Below are 17,015 nucleotides of genomic sequence, written 5' to 3'. Positions count from 1 at the left end.
CCCCATCAGGCCAAATACCTTGACTCATGCTTCCCCTTGTTGTCAACTCCTCTGAAGACCCCACCCTCAGGCCCTTACAACCACAGATCTATTTTCTATTCCTATAGTTGTGCCTTCTCTAGAGAATGTCATATACTGGAATTCTAGCCTCTTCAATCTGTCTGTTGTCATTGCATTTGTGATTCATCCACATGGTTGTATATATCAATACTTGTTCCTTTTTTGTTGCCATGTAGTATTCCATCAAGTGCATGAACCACAGTGTATCCATTCTCCAGTTGTGGGACACTTGGGTGACCTCCAGTTTGGGCAATTATAAATAAAGTCACCATGTACACTCCTATGCAGGTTTTTGTATGAAAAAGATTTCCTTTATCTTGGGATTGCTGGGCCATATGGTAACCCAATTGCTATTTAATCTCCTTGGAGTACAAGGAGCCTAGAAACAGTTCATGGCTCCTGGGGTTGAATACTCTTCTCCATGAAAACTGTTCTCACTTATGTAGCATGAGTCTGGGAGTGAACAGTCTATAATCTGCTCTTGTCTGGCCTCCCATTCCCGCCGTGTCACCAGCATGGAATAGGAACTCAGGGTATAGATGCTGATGCTTTCAGTCCAACGACTCAAGAAAATCACTTGCTCATGGGGGGGAAGGGAAGAGTGGCTTAATCAAGCTAAACTAGGACACTCCATCTCCTTTCTTCCCATCAATTTTTGTATCTTAAAAGTTTCATAAAGATTTATGGACAAACAGCAAATAGATACTGGGATTTTTAACTGAAGGAAATAAGTTTAAATGGAATTCTGATTATTTTTCCATTTGAAATTTTTTGAAAACATATGCAGTTCCCAAATTTGATCATTAAATGTGAAGTTATAGTGTGATTATATTCCCAGAAAGCTAAAAAAATTATCACAATTATACAATCCCTATAAATCTGAACTCTTGGATATAATTTTTGATGACTTGCCTTCAAAAAGATAAAATATTTAAAAATTTTTCTTTTCTATTGCAATTGAACACAGCTGACTTAAATTCAATGAGTATTCAATTGAAGCTAAAGATTTGCCATTTGCAACACACATAATGATTTCCAACTTGTTTCAATTGAATTAAGTATATAAGACCTCTATTTTTATATCTAGTGTCAGCTTATTTCTTTTTTCCGCTTTCCACTTGTTTTCCCAAAATAATAAGGGCAAAATGCAATTAAAATATGCAAATAATGCTGCATACAACACTACCATAGCTAATCATGGTATAAATAAAGTACTATGACACCAGCACATATTAAAGGAGGTTTGGGATGGGGCGCCTGGGTGGCTCAGACGTTAAGCATCTGCCTTTGGCTCAGGTCATGATCCCAGGGTCCTGGGATCGAGCCCCGCATCGGGCTCCCGCTCCATGGGAAGCCTGCTTCTCCCTCTCCCACTCCCCTGCTTGTGTTCCCTCTCTCGCTGTCTCTGTCAAGTAAATAAAATCTTTGGAAAAAAAAAAAGTTTTGGGAAAATCAACATTTAATGCACAAAAACACAACTAATAAAAAGGTGAATCTTAGAGATTTGGAAACCCTTGGAAGCATACTTGTGTTGTTCTGCCCAATTCCAAAAACAAATGGTCTTATTTTAATAATTTAGTTAATGTGTAGAAAATGAGCAAGCTCTACCTGATAACTCCCATAATATCAAATGAGACTAAGTGAACAAATGATTTTAGGCAATCATTTGTCTTGTAATTAGTTCATTCATTCATTCATTGAACATGCACTGACATCCACTATGTCCATAGTGGCATCAAGTAAGACATAGTTCACATCCTTGAACAACTTACAATAAACTGGAGGTGATAGAAAATGGAGGGAAGTATTGTGGACGGATATCTAGCCAAAGCAGAAGGTCGCATGGGGAAGGATCTTCTTAAATGAGGTTATAGTTGAGCTGACTCAAGTTAGCCTGCTTTAGAGAGGAGAGAACTCTCGACAGATAAAACAGCACGGAGGACGGGCATGGATGGAACTGCTAACAGGGGAGTGGAAGGAGGTAACTCTAGAGCCTAGAGCTGTATACTCTTTTCCTAGGGCTGCTGTAACAAATTATTGTAAACTGGGTGACTTATCACAACAGGAATGTATTGTTTCACAGTTCTAGAGGCCAGAAGTCCAAAATCAAGGTAAAAACATGCCTGGTTCTTCCGGAGACTCTAAGGAAGAATTGGTTCCATGCCTCTCTCCTGGTCTCTGGTGGTTGTGGGCAACCCTCATAGATCCATCATTCCAATCTCTGTCTCCACATGCAGCTGGCATTGCCCTCCCTCTGTGTCTCTGTCTCTATCCTTTCACATGGCATTCTTTTTTTTTTATTTCTTCTTTTTTAAATTAACATATAATATATTATTGTTAATCACAGGTCTGTGATTCATCAGTCTTAAACAATTCACAGCACTCTCCATTGCACATACCCTCCCCAATGTCCATCACCCCATCCCTCCCACCCCCCACCACTCCAGCAACCCTCAATTTGTTTCCCGAGATTAAGAGTCTCTTATGGTTTGTCTCCCTTTCTGGTTTCACTTGTTTCATTTTTCCCTCCCTTCCCCTATGATCCTCTACCTTGTTTCTCAAATTCCATATATCAGTGAGATCATATGATACATGTCTTTCTCTGATTGACTTATTTCACTTAGCATAACATCCTCTAGTTCCATCCATGTCATTGCAAATGGCAAGATTTTATCTTTTGATGGCTGCATAATATTCTGTTGTATATATATACCACATGGCATTCTTATAAAGACACCAATCATCAGATTTAGGGCCCACTGTAATCTGAGTATGGCCTCATTTAACTTGTTTACATCTGCAAAGGTGCTATTTCCAAATAAGGTCATGTTCACAGGGGATTTAGTCTTCCACACCAGAGTTATGACTTCAACAAATCTTTTTGGCAGACACAGTTCAACTCACAACAAACAGCCCACAACTACAAACTACAGCCCACCACTGTCTTTCCGTGGTTGTTCTTCGTAAATCAGGTTTTGTGGGAACACAGCCACACACACTTGTTCACTTTCCCACTACAAAAGCAGAAGTGAGTAATTCTGACAGAGACCATATGACCCACAAAGCCTAAAACATTTACCATCTGGCCCTTTTGGAAAAAGTTGGGAGACCCCTGAGCTAGAGAGAAATTAGTTGTCTGCCGGTAATGAATGGCCTTGGGGTGAAGCTAAGGCGTGAGAACTTGATGCTGCAAACTCCAGGGAATGTGGTTCAATGTTGATAGAAAGTATGCAAATGTAAACAGGATGGAAAAGACACAAAAAGAAAGTGGAGCAGGCAGGGGATTTGCTGGCCGCGGTGGGAGATGTGGTGATGCGTGAAGGAGGGGGTGGGAGGGAGTGGAGAGTGGAAAAAGAGACACGTGGCTTCTATGATTGGGACAGAGTCACTGTTCTGGGTTATGAGAAGATCAAAAGGGAGATGTTAAGATGGAGCCGAAGGGGAGTCACTGGAGTAGGGGAAGAAGGCCATGGACTGGAAAGGCAAGGGGGCAGATGAGCTTTCTTCATGGTTCTTAGAAATGCCAGGGCTGGCAGTGCTAGTGGGGTGGCAAGGACCACCATGGGCAAGGGCATGTCATCCCCAAAAGGTCTAGAGCACTGGATTTCCTTCCCCAAAAAACTAGTGTCCATACTTCAACTGGTGCACAAAGCGACTGTGTGATTAATGTGGATCCTGGTGCTCCATCCTTGTAACAACTTAATAAGGTGTGTGCACAGCCTCCAAATGAAGGCTGTAATCACTTTCCCAGAGTTTATGAATTATGAAGTTGGATTCCCATCACAAGTGCTGTCAAGTTTTTTTGGCTTCAAAACCAATTAAAATGATGAATAGCTTTGAAAGGAACCAGAAGTGCGTTTAATCTTTCTCCAGAACAGTTGGGGATCAGTCCTTTCCTGTGTCGCATTTCACATTAGCTGGGAACATGAAATTGGGCGTATTCAAAGGTAAGACTCAAACAACTTCTTCATGAAAGGGAACTGATCCACTTAGCTTTTTTTTTTCTGCCATGAACGCTGGAGATATTTACAGTGTGCCTCGTCTTCCTTTTTGCTTCTCTCCCAAGGTCATAACACTGTTTCCATCATCTCCCATTAGCAGGGTTATCCTAAAAAGAATCACTAAAGCAGAGATTAACTGTTTTGGGGGGGGGAAGACAAGTGAAAAAATACCTAAAGATTTTGAGTTTGATTTATAATGGATGAGAAAATGAGTGGCCAACAAAAGTCCTGAGAACCACCCACCACCCCCCAGCCCCACCCCCCCACATCTTGCTGCTATATCATGTATCTTGGGTATGAACATTCCCACCCCATTTCAAGGGCGCTGGGATAAGCAAGATTATTAGTCTTGTCATTTTTTCCCCACTTTTTACGGTCAGAAAGATCTGTAGATCCCATGCAGTACAGAGAGAAGAGAATGAATTTGCGTCAGAAGATCTCATTTCTAGTACAAACTCAACCACTTCTAACTGGAAAACCTTGAGCAAATCACATAACCTCCCTGAGCCTCAGTCTTCCTATCTGTAAAACGGGGTGTTACAAGACTCAATTCTCAAAACTACTGTGAGGCTCAACTGAAATTAATTTGTGTTGAATTATACATGTATGTGGTTTATACCTAAAACTTGTATCTGTAGGTCTAATAACCACAGACCCCTGTATGATCTACTTATTCGTGTTGCTATGCTTTTGACAGGAGGAAAAAACATTGTGTAAGATGGGCTTCAGACAGTCTCCAATAAATAACATTTGGACAGAACTCCTTCGATGAGGTGACTCAGTTATCAGTGAACTCTTTGCTATTTTTAGGGCTGAAAAAGGAGAGGCAGGTGATACTGAAGTTGTATAATCAATCACACAGGGAGTGAGGTAAACCAGTGTCTCCCTCTCTCCCAGGATATCTGAACTCCTAGGTAGTGACCATGGACCTCAGCAGCCATTCAAAGGCAAGCAAAACCCTCACAGAAGACCCAAGGGAAGGGAAGCTGTGATCATCCATCTCTACGACATCACAGAACACCCAGTCAAAAGAGGGAAACACAAATCAACTTGCACCTCATCACCTTGACAACACAAATTTAGACCCTGGCTGCTATGTGCTCTTCTGATTCCTTTTCCAAAACGGTGTCTCGCTCTCGTCCTGCTGATTTACACGGTTGCTACTGCAGGGCCTGAGAGCACCCTCGCTCTTTGTGGAACTTCAAGAAGCAGGCTTGAATAGCCTAATGAGCAGGCTACTCCCAGCCCCTTCGATCTTCCCTCCCGGGCGAGGTGTGAGGTCCAACAGCAGCTCCTGTAAGCCCAACTTCCAGCCGCCCCCTCTCCATCCTGGGTCCCTAAGGACATCCCTGCACTCACCGTGTGGGATGGCTCTCCTCACCCTCTCATTGAGTTATCAAGGTGAACTTGGACTTCCTTTCTTAAACCCACATCCTTTCTTTTCCTTTAACCTGAAATTAGCCCTTGCCTTTGTGTCAGCATCTCTTGAAGTGACAGGTAATGACGTGACAAAGGCTTGAGGCACTACCTTGAGCTGCTTTTGTACAACTCCCTCAAGGTCAACTTTGCCATTGTGGGGGACACAGGGACACATTGGCAGTGAAGGGCCCTGGGGAAGGGAGAATCCAGCAAGATTGGCAAGGGGCTGGGTGGACTGACTGGTGCTAGGGCAGGTGGTGAGCCAGGATTGTCTTGGAGGAATATCTATACTCAAAGAGGTTGACTTTGGGCTATAAGACCACGTGATGACTGCACACAGAATTAGAGCACACTTGCAGTTCCCTCTGTGGACCCTCATTTTTACTAAAACCAAATGATATCCTACTACATCATTAACTTCAGTTTGTCTGTGTCACTTGTTAGAATCCAGGAAACACGTGTTGTTTAGAATCCAGGAAACACGTGTTGTTTCTTTTCAGGAAAGAGGTGGGGTGTCAAACTAAGCGTGCATTGAAATATACACACATTTTAAAAGAAATGTTTTAATTCCAATTGCTGTTAAAGCAGGTTGGCATTTAGTTTTGTCTATAATTAGGTGTATTTTTTAAAGTTTTGACAGGAACTTTATTTTAAGCCGCAGGCAGCAAAAAATAACTCAAACCTTAATATTCATCAAAAATTATTTAACAGCAGGAAAACCTTCACTTTGAACTTTCACTCTTCTTTTTTGCGGAATCCATCCCCACAACAACTCTCCCTGCTAGAAGTACAGAGAAAGCAATAATATTGCGCGTAGTGACCACACGCTTTATCTTCTTTCTTGTTTTCCTTGGTTCATCAGGAAGGGCCTGAAGAATCAAGGAATCTATTGTGACAACTCCATTCTCAGAACTTTCTCCATAGAAAGCAGTTCACTCCAAGAGATGCCAAGAAGCTCCTCAAGCTTCCAAAATATCACTCTTCAATCTCTACTACTAGAAATTGAGTTCTTTGGCTCTTTCCAATGTCCATTCTCTTCTGTTAAAGCAAATAATATTGCAAAGGGCACTAAACTGAACTTATTTGTGCTAAAATATGAATGACTTACCAATTCAGTTTCTTCCTGCCGGAGAACTTAGGTGGAAGAGAGAGGAGGGACAGTGAGAGGAGAAGGTTGCAACAGAGAGATTATGGATGCGTAGAGGGGAATGGAAGGACCACAGGCAAAACTGACCCTGTGTATCCATTTTACAAATAGAAGAATCTGTGCACACATGAATTCCCTGGAGATCTGATTAAAATGCAGATTCAGATTCAGCCAGTCCAGGATATAGCCTAAGACTTTCCATTTCTAACAAATTCTCGGGCGATGTCAGTGCTACTGGTCCATGGGCCACACTGGACACAGCAAGAGGGCCAGAATATAAGCGATGGACAAAGGTGTCAGCTCAGATGAACATCTGAATCACCTGCAGAGACTTTTTTTTTTTTAACTACTGCTGCCCAAGCCCCACCCCAGATCAATTAAATCAGAATCCAGGGGTCACTCAAGCATTCATACATCTAGAAGGTCCCAGGCAATTCTACTGAGCAGCCTAAGTAGAGAAGCACAGTTAGCTGCTAACCAAAACGTTGTTGAAAACTCAGGTGTCAGTCCATAATTAATGTATTCGCTCACCAGGGCTAAAGGCAAGGCATCCCAGGTAAGGGGATCTTCTTCTCCAAAAGTGACTTGCTACTCTACAGTGCCTGGCAAACAGTTGGTATGCAAGAAATACTTGTTCAATGAAAAAAATAAATAAACAATACACTGAACGCATGAAGGAAGGCCAAGAGCCTACAGAATGTAAAGAATTGAAGCTCTAACATTGAAATGCAAAGCTACAAGATCGAGATTTGAGGACAGAAAGTCTTTCCCATTACTCCTTCAGATCCCCTGTGCAGATACTCAAGTCTACTGACTCTGCTGATAACAAGAGGATCTGAAGCCCAGAAATACTACCGTTGCTTTATCCCAGGCTTTGCCAAGCATGACCTGTCATAACACACCTGCACAATTTTTGCTGTGGTGTTATTATTTACCGAGCTGATTTCCTTAAATTGACTCACTTCTTTAACATAAATGAATGTGTTTTCAAGGGAAACTATAAATCACGATTTCAAACAGATTACCAATATCCCTTGACATAAATGGAAGTAACTGTCAAAACAAATACAATGAAAATAACCCAAGCCGGATGCCCTGCCTGCCCGTGCTTGCCTCTGTCAGATAAGGAGATGGATGGCCAGGAATAGGGAGGCATGAAAGACACGGCACACTTGATGGGGACCTGTCGTTGGCATAATAAGAAGGATGGAAGAGTACTTCAGAAGTCACGGTCGGATGTTACTGAAAATACTGTGGGCAAGCATCTCATGGAACAATACTCTGGGCTAATGATTTTCAAACTGCACTCAGAAATCCATGGGCCACCAGATAGTGCTGAAGAGGCTCTGGAGGAAAAAAAAAAAAAGAAGAAGAAGTATTTTCAAGATTTCAGTTTCTGAGGACTCCACTCATCACTGCTGTTTGTCTCACATACAGTGTAATATCTGTTTCTCAAAAAAGTCCTACTTCTAAGAGAAACAACATAATCAACAGAGGAAAAAGAAGTAGCTTGAGACTTGCCGTTGAGAGCAGGAAAATGAGCTTTTTCTTTGAAGGCATGTTTGCTGCTTGAGGCCTCAAAGGCATCGTACCTACCTTGGATGAGAGAATTTATGAAACCAAACTATGCTGTCTGAAAAATGAACAGATCATACAAAGGAGGAAATGTGCCTCCCGGCTCTTGAGTGAGTTGTGTCCCAGGGTGGAAGTTAAATTATTGGCTCAATGTATATGCTCGGATTTGGATAGAATGTCCCATTGACATTGCAGGGAGTAAATCCACTAAACTGTCCCTTTCTGTTTGCTAGGTATTTGTTTTTCTCTTTTAAACAATGCATGCATGCACTAGAAGGTGCTGGTTATGGTTCTTATGCAGAGCTGCAAGACTGCATGGTTAGGGGAGAAGCCTCTGGAGCCAGACTGCCTGGTCTAAATCCCTACTCTGTCTCTTTTCATCTGTGTGACCTCAGGCAAAATACTCAATGTCTCTGTGCCTGGGTTTCCTTGCTCACAGAACGAGAGTGCCTACCACATAAGGATATCCTAAGAAGGAGCTAATGCATACAAAGCATCTAAAAGGGCCCTTTGCACTCGTTATGGTTTACCTGTTATTATATGGCAAAAAAAAAAAAATTTTACACAGAATAAAAGGTTATGTCATGAAAATTATGTCTTCCTTCCACCATAGACCCCACGCCCCTCCGTAGAGTATGCATTTACTACCAAGAATATCCTTCTCAAGGCACTCTGTTCTACAAACAATATTTCCTAGGAATGAGTTCACGGTAGGCTTGGCCCTTCTTGGAGGGGGCTGCAGAGTTTGCATCTTAGGGGGACCCCGTCATTTACTTCGGTTGTCCCTGCTGTTGGGCACTGAAACTGCTTCTGGTCTTTCACATTTATAATCATGCTGCCATGAATACCTTGAAAAACAAGTATTTCGTATATGTGCAAGTGTAGCTTTAGGATAAATTGTTCCAAGTGGGACAGCTGGGTCAAAGAGTCTGTGTGTCTTTTATTTGGATAGATATTGCCAAATTTCTCTTCTGAGAAATTGTACCAACCAGCCGGTACACAAATGTCTCCCCTCATTCTCAGAATAATGTTTTAAATTCATAAAACAAATTACATGAGATAATCAAAGAAAGCAATTACATTGAAATGCAGTTTTCAGTGTGTAAAAATACACCTGTGCTGAATGGTAGTGTGTATCATTCTTTCTTAATGCATTAACCAAAAACATTTAGTGGCAGGTAGGAATGAGTAGAAAAGCTATTTCAGCCTATCTGCAACCACTATAATGCGATATGAAAGTACACATGGGTGACAAGCTCACAGGTCCTGCTAATAATATGATGGCTTGGAAACTATACTCAGAATTGAACAAAATGCTAAATCTGGGTAGACAGCTAACAAAAATAAAGACATAAATTCTTTCTGAACAAGTCTGGGACCCTGTCGTAGAGCCAGCTCTCGGAGACTAATTACAGTAAATGGCAGCTTCTCCTCAACGGATCAGCCCCAAGATTTCACACTTTCAGGACAGCTCTTAAAATTCATGGGTGGGAATTGCCCTCATCCAGTCTAATACAGGCTTCATGGGCTTTTTAAAATAACCGGAGAAGTCAAGATGTGAACAGGCAGAGATAACTCCACAGCAGCCATCCAGAGGTATGTCTTTGACAGTTTCTTGGAGATAACCCCACCTCTTCTTTCAATACTTCAATACTTCTGCTCTCCTATCCCACAGGGTTTTAGAGACTATTAAATAAAATGAGAGAATTTTACATCCTATGAAAGTGAAAAGGCACTCATTCTTAATTTAAGGCTCTGTGTTAACCATTGGGAATTAATACTCTTCCCTCCTCTTATGTGTAGTGCTTAGAACCTCTCTCAGCTCTGCCAAGAAGAGTGACCCTGAGGGTCAAAGGAAGCTTTGGAAAATGGAAGAAGCCCAGTTGTCCAGGACATGGCTTGGGGGCATAGTGATCCTGGCCCAGCCCGACTATGATGTTACCTTGTTCTCTCACCCCAAGAATACTCCAGGGACTGCAGAAGTTACTGGAATTTACAGGAGCAAGAAGGAAGTGATGGTAGGAGGTGTCAAATCCACCATCAGAGAACACTCCGTCACTGGAAAAATGCACAACTCTGGCCATCTCAGGGGTATAAAAGAAAGATTTCAAACAATTTTCTGACTATGCATCTTTTTTTTTAATTTCTGAGCGCTGGAGAAATGTTAAATTTCATTAAGTTTTACGGCCAGACTTAATATAGACATAAATCCCTTTAATGTTGGTTTCAGTCAAAAGTGAGCTGAACATTATCGTTAAAGCAGTGCATGTGGGAGAATTATGTGAGGAAAATCAAAATAGGCACAGTTGGGAACATTCAGCCATGACCATATTTGATGCAAGTAGGCACAATAGCAAAATTCTTTAGATTCTAATGGACTGGGCTATTTTGCTGCTCAGTTTCCATACAGATGAGCTTTGTTCTGGGGCAATATGGCTGCAGTTTGCAAGTCTATCTGGGGAAGCTCATTTCTCTTTCATTAGTCCATGAGCGCAGTGCAATTTCAGCTAATACAGTTACATAGCTCCTAGCTGGGTTATTTGGTCAAACGCCTTCAGGGAAAGGAGAAGTCAGAATAAAGGGACAAATGGGATGGATGTACTCTCTTGTTCTGAGTGGCTATAGCTGTTGGAATCTCATTGGCGATTAACCATATGCCATGCTGTACTCATAATACTCCTATTGTCTGAGATATTAGTTAAGTCTGGTATTACCTAACATTTCACAGGGGACATCTTGTCTCTCTGGTACAATTTCTTTGAAGTCTGAGCTTATATATGATGCTAACTAGGGAGATCTACTTCTTGCCACGGTTCATAGATGCATAGTACTTACATGCATTTATGTGAAATTGAAAAAACACTTCCTCCTGGTGGGTGAGTTGCAAAACAGCATCCTCCTTCTGGACAAACAAAAGAGAAAAGAGTGCCCACCCACCCCCAAGCCCTACCTCAGGGCACATGGCTGTGGAATCCAGTGCAGCCTTTAGTTGCTCCCCTTGGGTATGTGCCCTTATGCAAGGCACAACCTAGACAACTGTCCATGGTAGCCCTGATTAAAGATACCACTTTTCTAATTTTGTAGTCAGACCACAGAGGTTGTTCCTCAGTGCTCTAAAAATATCTGTTCACTCAAGCAGGAGCAGCCTCCCATGTTAACTCTATTGGCCTATTATGAAAGCTTGGTGTTGTAAGAATGTCAAGGCAGCCTCACAAAAATGAAAGATGGGTAAGGCCTTGTGTGGCACACACCATATCACCTGGCGATCACCTCTGCATGCCAAAGGGCTGTTCACTGCAAGCACCTGCTGCTCTCTGCCGACAATGATGTTCTGACCACGGGGACAGACAGGACACTTGTAGTTGGAAAGACAAGGAACTAGGGGGCTGTTGCCCCTAGAAGCAGCCCTCAACCTGTGATGGATGGGGATGGTGGAAACAAGGTTGGGGCTTCCTCGCCATCCCAGCAGGATGCTCTCTTCTGCCTCCATGAGAGCCCCTGTCAGTTTCTGACCAAAGTCACACCTGAGGACCCACCTTGGATTGGCGTGAGACCCAAGAGAGGTAAAGGTCAAACTCTTAGCAATGTAGTGAGGCTAGTTGATATCAGATTCCTTTTCAGCAGCTACAGCCCACCTAGAAGGAATTGGACGTGGAACAGATATGTCTCAGAGCAGGCCCCCAGGAAGACAAGGATTGGGTGAGCTACTCTAGTGTAAGCCTCAGGCTCTCAGAGGGCAACCTACAGACCTGAGAGGCCTAGGATGACAGTGAAGGGTTGGCAAATTCTTTCTCTAAAAGGTAGTAAATATTTTAAGATTTGTGGGCTCCTGTCACAAGTCTGCTATTATAGTGTGGAAACAATCATTGGCAATAAAACAAATTGACATGATTGTGTGCCAGTAAAACTTTATTTTCAAAAATAGGTAGAGGGCCAGATTTGGCACATGCCATATTTTGTGACTTTTGCTGTAGGTGATCAAAGAAAGTGAAGGACACAGAAGAAGTCAGAGGTGGGAGAATGCCCACGCTGTTGGGCAATGCACTTGCCAGCTTAAACTGATTCTTTCATTTTGTCCTCACAACAACCAAGTACTTAGTTTTATCATCTGCATTTTAAAGATGAGGAAACTGTGGTTTCCAGAAAACAAAAAAACTGCCAAGACCAAACAGCCTAGGTTTGAAACCAGATCTGTTTGATTTGAAGGCCTCTCTCCTTTTCTCTACTCCAAGCTGATGCCTATAGACACATTCACTGTGTATAGAAAAGTCCATGGATCCCAAAGGCATTAAATTCCAGACTTGGGGGTGGGGGGAAGAGTGGTAGTACCAGAGACAGGTTTGGTCTCAGGGGTCTTAGAAGCTTCTCTGAGAGGGTTAAAGCAAGGGGCATAGTTGCCACTGTGTTCACCACCAGCTTTCATGGTGAGACCAGCCCTGGCATCCGACGCATGCCATTAGCCAGTCTGTGACTTTGGGGGCTGCACAAAGGCAGCACCTCAAACATAAGAAGTCAGAAGATTTCTTGAGAATAAGTAAGTTCCTGTCCTTTCCTAGCTTAGTGTGCAGGCAGGCCATCTGATGGAAACGTGCACAGTACAAACAACAGCCAAAGTCATAATCATTAAAGTTCCTTTCTACAGGCTAATCTAGTCTTGATTTCTGACTATGCATTCAAATATTCAGAAATTAAGCCTTAGAGTTATTAAATACCAGAGGGCTTTTTTTTTTCCTCCTGCACTCAACTCTTCTAAGAGAAATGAGCCATTATCAGAAGTTTCTTCCAGAAATAACTTCCAAGGAAGCCCTGAGGTCAGTTTGGATTCAGTCCAGTCTTCTCACTTTCTGCATGATGGTACAATGATAAATCAAGTTCTTCGTGATGACTCTGAATAATCCTGATCCTGAATCATCAATGATTAAATTGTGTTCACCAAACAGCTAGTATTTTCTAAAGTTAGAAAATAGACTAATGCATTTGCAAAAAAATTATGGAAGAATTCAAACCAAAACAAGCCACAGGCTTAACATGGGATGACCAGAGCATTAAATTTACAAAGACACCACTTCCCCCTAAATGTCCACCTTAATGGCTATTTTAGAAAATTCCAGCATAACTCAAGGCCTGTTTAATTTATTTGCTTACACAAATAATTTTATGGAAGGCAACATTGTAATTCAAATCCATAAAAGATTCGGTTTGGGCTATAAAAGGATAAACAGAATGCTTACAAAAAATTGCTCACTGTTCTTTCTTGCTATAAACCATTTGATTTTTAGCCAAAAGACTTACAGCCAAACAAGCACCACTGTTTGCCTTTGGTAACACTCAATGTAGACTGTTACACAAGGAATTAAGCATTAGTCATCAAATTAATTAAAAAACAACAGAACAGAGTTTGTAAGTCACCAACCATCTCAACACTCAAAGGCGAATTTGACCCCAGACAATACGTGGTCTTTCCCTTCTTAGAAAAGTGGTCCCAGAATTCCTTGGACTCTCGGCGGCAAGTTCTGCTGTGAGCTCTGTGCAGTGCCCTCTCCAGCCCCCACCCATCTTAGGGCAAGCGATTTTCTTCAGAATCAGGTTGGAGCCCAGAGGCCTCAGCCCAGACCATGGACAATTATTATCAACCAGCAAAGTGAATCAGGGTGAAAAGCTTGTGAACCGTGCAATCAGGCAGCAAACCCAGAGGTGCAGAAATTCCAATTTTTCTTTTCTCTAATGGAATTTAACTTCTATCTGCCAGCCAATTGCCCTCAGTCAAGGCAGAAATTTGACCTTCGTTAACTCAGGCGTTGCCCCCACCCTCCTGTCTCCAGCATTGTCCTTGAGCGTCAAAGGACCAGCACAGCATTAGGAGAGGGTGCAGGGTTTCTGGTGTTAGTGTCTCATCGTCTGTACCCCTAGATTCCACTCCTGCACCCCCATTCCCACTGGCCTTGGTTGTCAGTCCATACAGATCCTGCCTGAACCCTGGATCCTCAGTGTCCTGACCCCTGAAATTTCTAGGCCAGCTGGTTCTCTCTGTCACACTCTTACCACCCTCAGCCTCCCACAGAATATTCCTGCTGTCCGCTGCTCCACACTGATGGTCAAAGGAATACAGAGTGGGGCCACCCCAAGTTTCTGAGCTAAGACACCCCCGAGAGCCACTGCTGATCTGCAGCCACATACCCCCGCTATAAAATGAGTCCCAGACCGCTCCGAGGTTGGACATTCCAACATACTTCCATCCCACTCCAGAACACAGCTCAGAAGAAAGAGGTAGCACTTTGCAACCCTTCGGGGGATCCCACAATGGCTACTCGTTGAATTTTCCATTCAACTTGCCTTAGACCAGGAGATTTTTCTCCCTTCTATGGAGAAACAAACGAGGCTTAACAAATAGTCTTCCAAATCTATTGCTTAGGTTTCAACCTCAGCTTTGAAACCCAAAAGAAAAAGTATTAACTTGGATTTCTCTTCCTAGTCCATCCCCCAAATCTACCTAAGAATGTTCTTGTCCCAAAAATTCAGAGAAGGTTAAGGGTAACTGAACATAGTTACTATTTCAAAATAGTATCCCTCAAAAGAACTGAAATCCAAACAGTTCAAGAAAAGTAAAAACAAAAGAAAACAAAACAAAAAACATGCCAAATCTGAGTGGGTCTCCCAGAGACAAGAAGTATAGACCAGATTGAGAATTAAACTTTTTTAAAAGGTAAATGAGAGTAGTTTGGGATCTAAGGGAAGAAGGAGGAGCAGATCATATAGAGCCAATAATTACGGCCAGAGGAGACAGAAAGATGTCCTCTCTGACGACCAGGTATTAAAGGAAGACCTAGATTCTAGAATAAAGGATAAGCTTGTTCAACACCGAAGATACAAGGATTGGTCCAAATTTTGAATGAGGTAGGGGAAAGTGGAAAATGAGGAATTGGTTTTCGATGGGTATGAAGTTTCTGTTACGCTAATGAGTAAGTTCTAGAGCTGTGTTCTGCAACACAGCCAACAATACGGTATTACAGACTTTAAACGGTGATAAAAGGATAGCTCTCATGTCAAAAGTTCTCACCAAGGCAAAATCAAAAATAACAGACACAAAATAACACAAGGAAATGTGGGGAGGTGATGAACATGTTTTAGCACCTTGGTTGTAGTGATGTGATCATAGGTGTATGCATATGCCCAAGCTCATTACATTGTGAAGTATATCAGTCATACCTCAATAAGGCCCAAAATTCTTAAATAAATACACAGAAATAAATTCAATATAGATGAAAGACCTAAAAGTGAGACAGGAATCCATCAAAATCCTAGAAGCAACAACCTTTTTGTCATCAGCTGTAGCAACTTATTCCTAGATGTGTCTCCTGAGGCAAGGGAAGCAAAAGCAAAAGTAGACTATTGCAACTTCATCAAGATATAAAAAGCTTCTGTACAGTGAAGGAAACAACAAAACTAAAAGGCAACCTTCAGAATGGGAGAAGATATTTGCAAATGACATATCTGATAAAGGGTTAGTATCCAAAATCTATAAAGAACTTCTAAGACTCAACACCGCAAAGATGAATAATCCAATTAAAAAATGGGCAGAAGATGTGACTAGACATTTTTCCAAAGAAGACATACAGGTGGCTCACAGACACATGAAAAGATGCTCAATATAACTCATCATCAGGGAAATATAAATCAAAACTACAGTGAGATATCACCTCACTTCGGTCAGAATGGCTAAAATTAACAACTCAGGAAACAACAGATGTTGCAAGGATGCAGAGAAAGGGGAACCCTCTTACACTGTTGGTGGGAATGCAAACTGGTGCAGCCAATCTGGAAGACAGTATGGAGGTATCTCAAAAAGTTAAGCATAGAACCACCCTACAACCCCACAATTGCACTACTAGGTATTTACCCAAAGGATACAAAAATACTAATTCAAAAAGATACATGCACTCTGATGTTTATAGCAGCATTATCAACAGTAGCCAAATTATGAAAAGAGCCCAAATGTCCATGGACAGATGAATAGATAAGGAAGATGTAGTATATATATAATGGAATATTATTCAGTGATAAAAGAATGAAATCTTGCCATTTGCAACAACGTGGATAGAGCTAGAGAGTATTATGCTAAGTGAAGTAAGTCAGTCAGAGAAAGACAAATACCATATGATTTCACTCATATGTGGAATTCAAGAAACAAAACAGATTAACAAAGTGGGGAAGAAAAGAGAGGCAAACCAAAAAACAGACTCGTAACTATAGATAGGTTAAATGGGTGATGGGCATTAAGGAAGGCACTTGTTGTGATGAGCACTGGGTATTATATGTAAGTGATGAATCACTAAATTCTACACCTGAAACTTATAATGCACTATATGTTAATTAACTGGAATTTAAATAAACACTTCGGAAAAAAATTTTTTTTAATTTCAGGGTGACATCTATCCCAAACACAACAATTTATTTAAATAAATTAGTATTATAATTCTGATTACTACAATTACTGGTGACTAATTGCCCTTTGTCATCCAACAAATGGAAACACAAACTAATGGAATTCATCAATGTGCTCTTAAAAACATTATGTCACTAATACATCAGGTTTATAAAGAGTGTTTTACCTCATGAAAGGGCACACTTCTTAAAAATGTCTCAGGACCCATGGAATCAAGAAATGCCCACACTGGAATATACATCTAACCCAGTGCTTCCCAGCTCACTGTATACTGGACCAAGAAACCCTCCAGAGCTTTACTGCAGAGCTCAAAAACAAAACAGAGAAAAATGGGATTCTCATTTTTAGCATCCCAGGCAAACAGAGAAGG

The 17,015-nt window shown here is 41.7% G+C and overlaps 1 protein-coding gene across 2 annotated transcripts in view; it reads left to right on the top strand.

Annotated features, from left to right (window-relative positions):
• Window positions 1-17,015, top strand: part of PCSK2 (proprotein convertase subtilisin/kexin type 2) — a 271,414-nt gene that overhangs the window by 189,751 nt on the left and 64,648 nt on the right. The gene's annotated exons all lie outside the window — the stretch shown is intronic.

This window comes from Eumetopias jubatus, unplaced genomic scaffold, assembly GCF_037043125.1.
Source record: "Eumetopias jubatus isolate StellerSeaLion01/CBP00866 unplaced genomic scaffold, mEumJub1_p1.0 scaffold_9, whole genome shotgun sequence".
Classification (NCBI taxonomy): Eukaryota; Metazoa; Chordata; class Mammalia; order Carnivora; family Otariidae; genus Eumetopias; species Eumetopias jubatus.
Note: the sequence above shows the minus strand (reverse complement) of the source record. Positions and strands in the feature narration are given on the sequence as shown.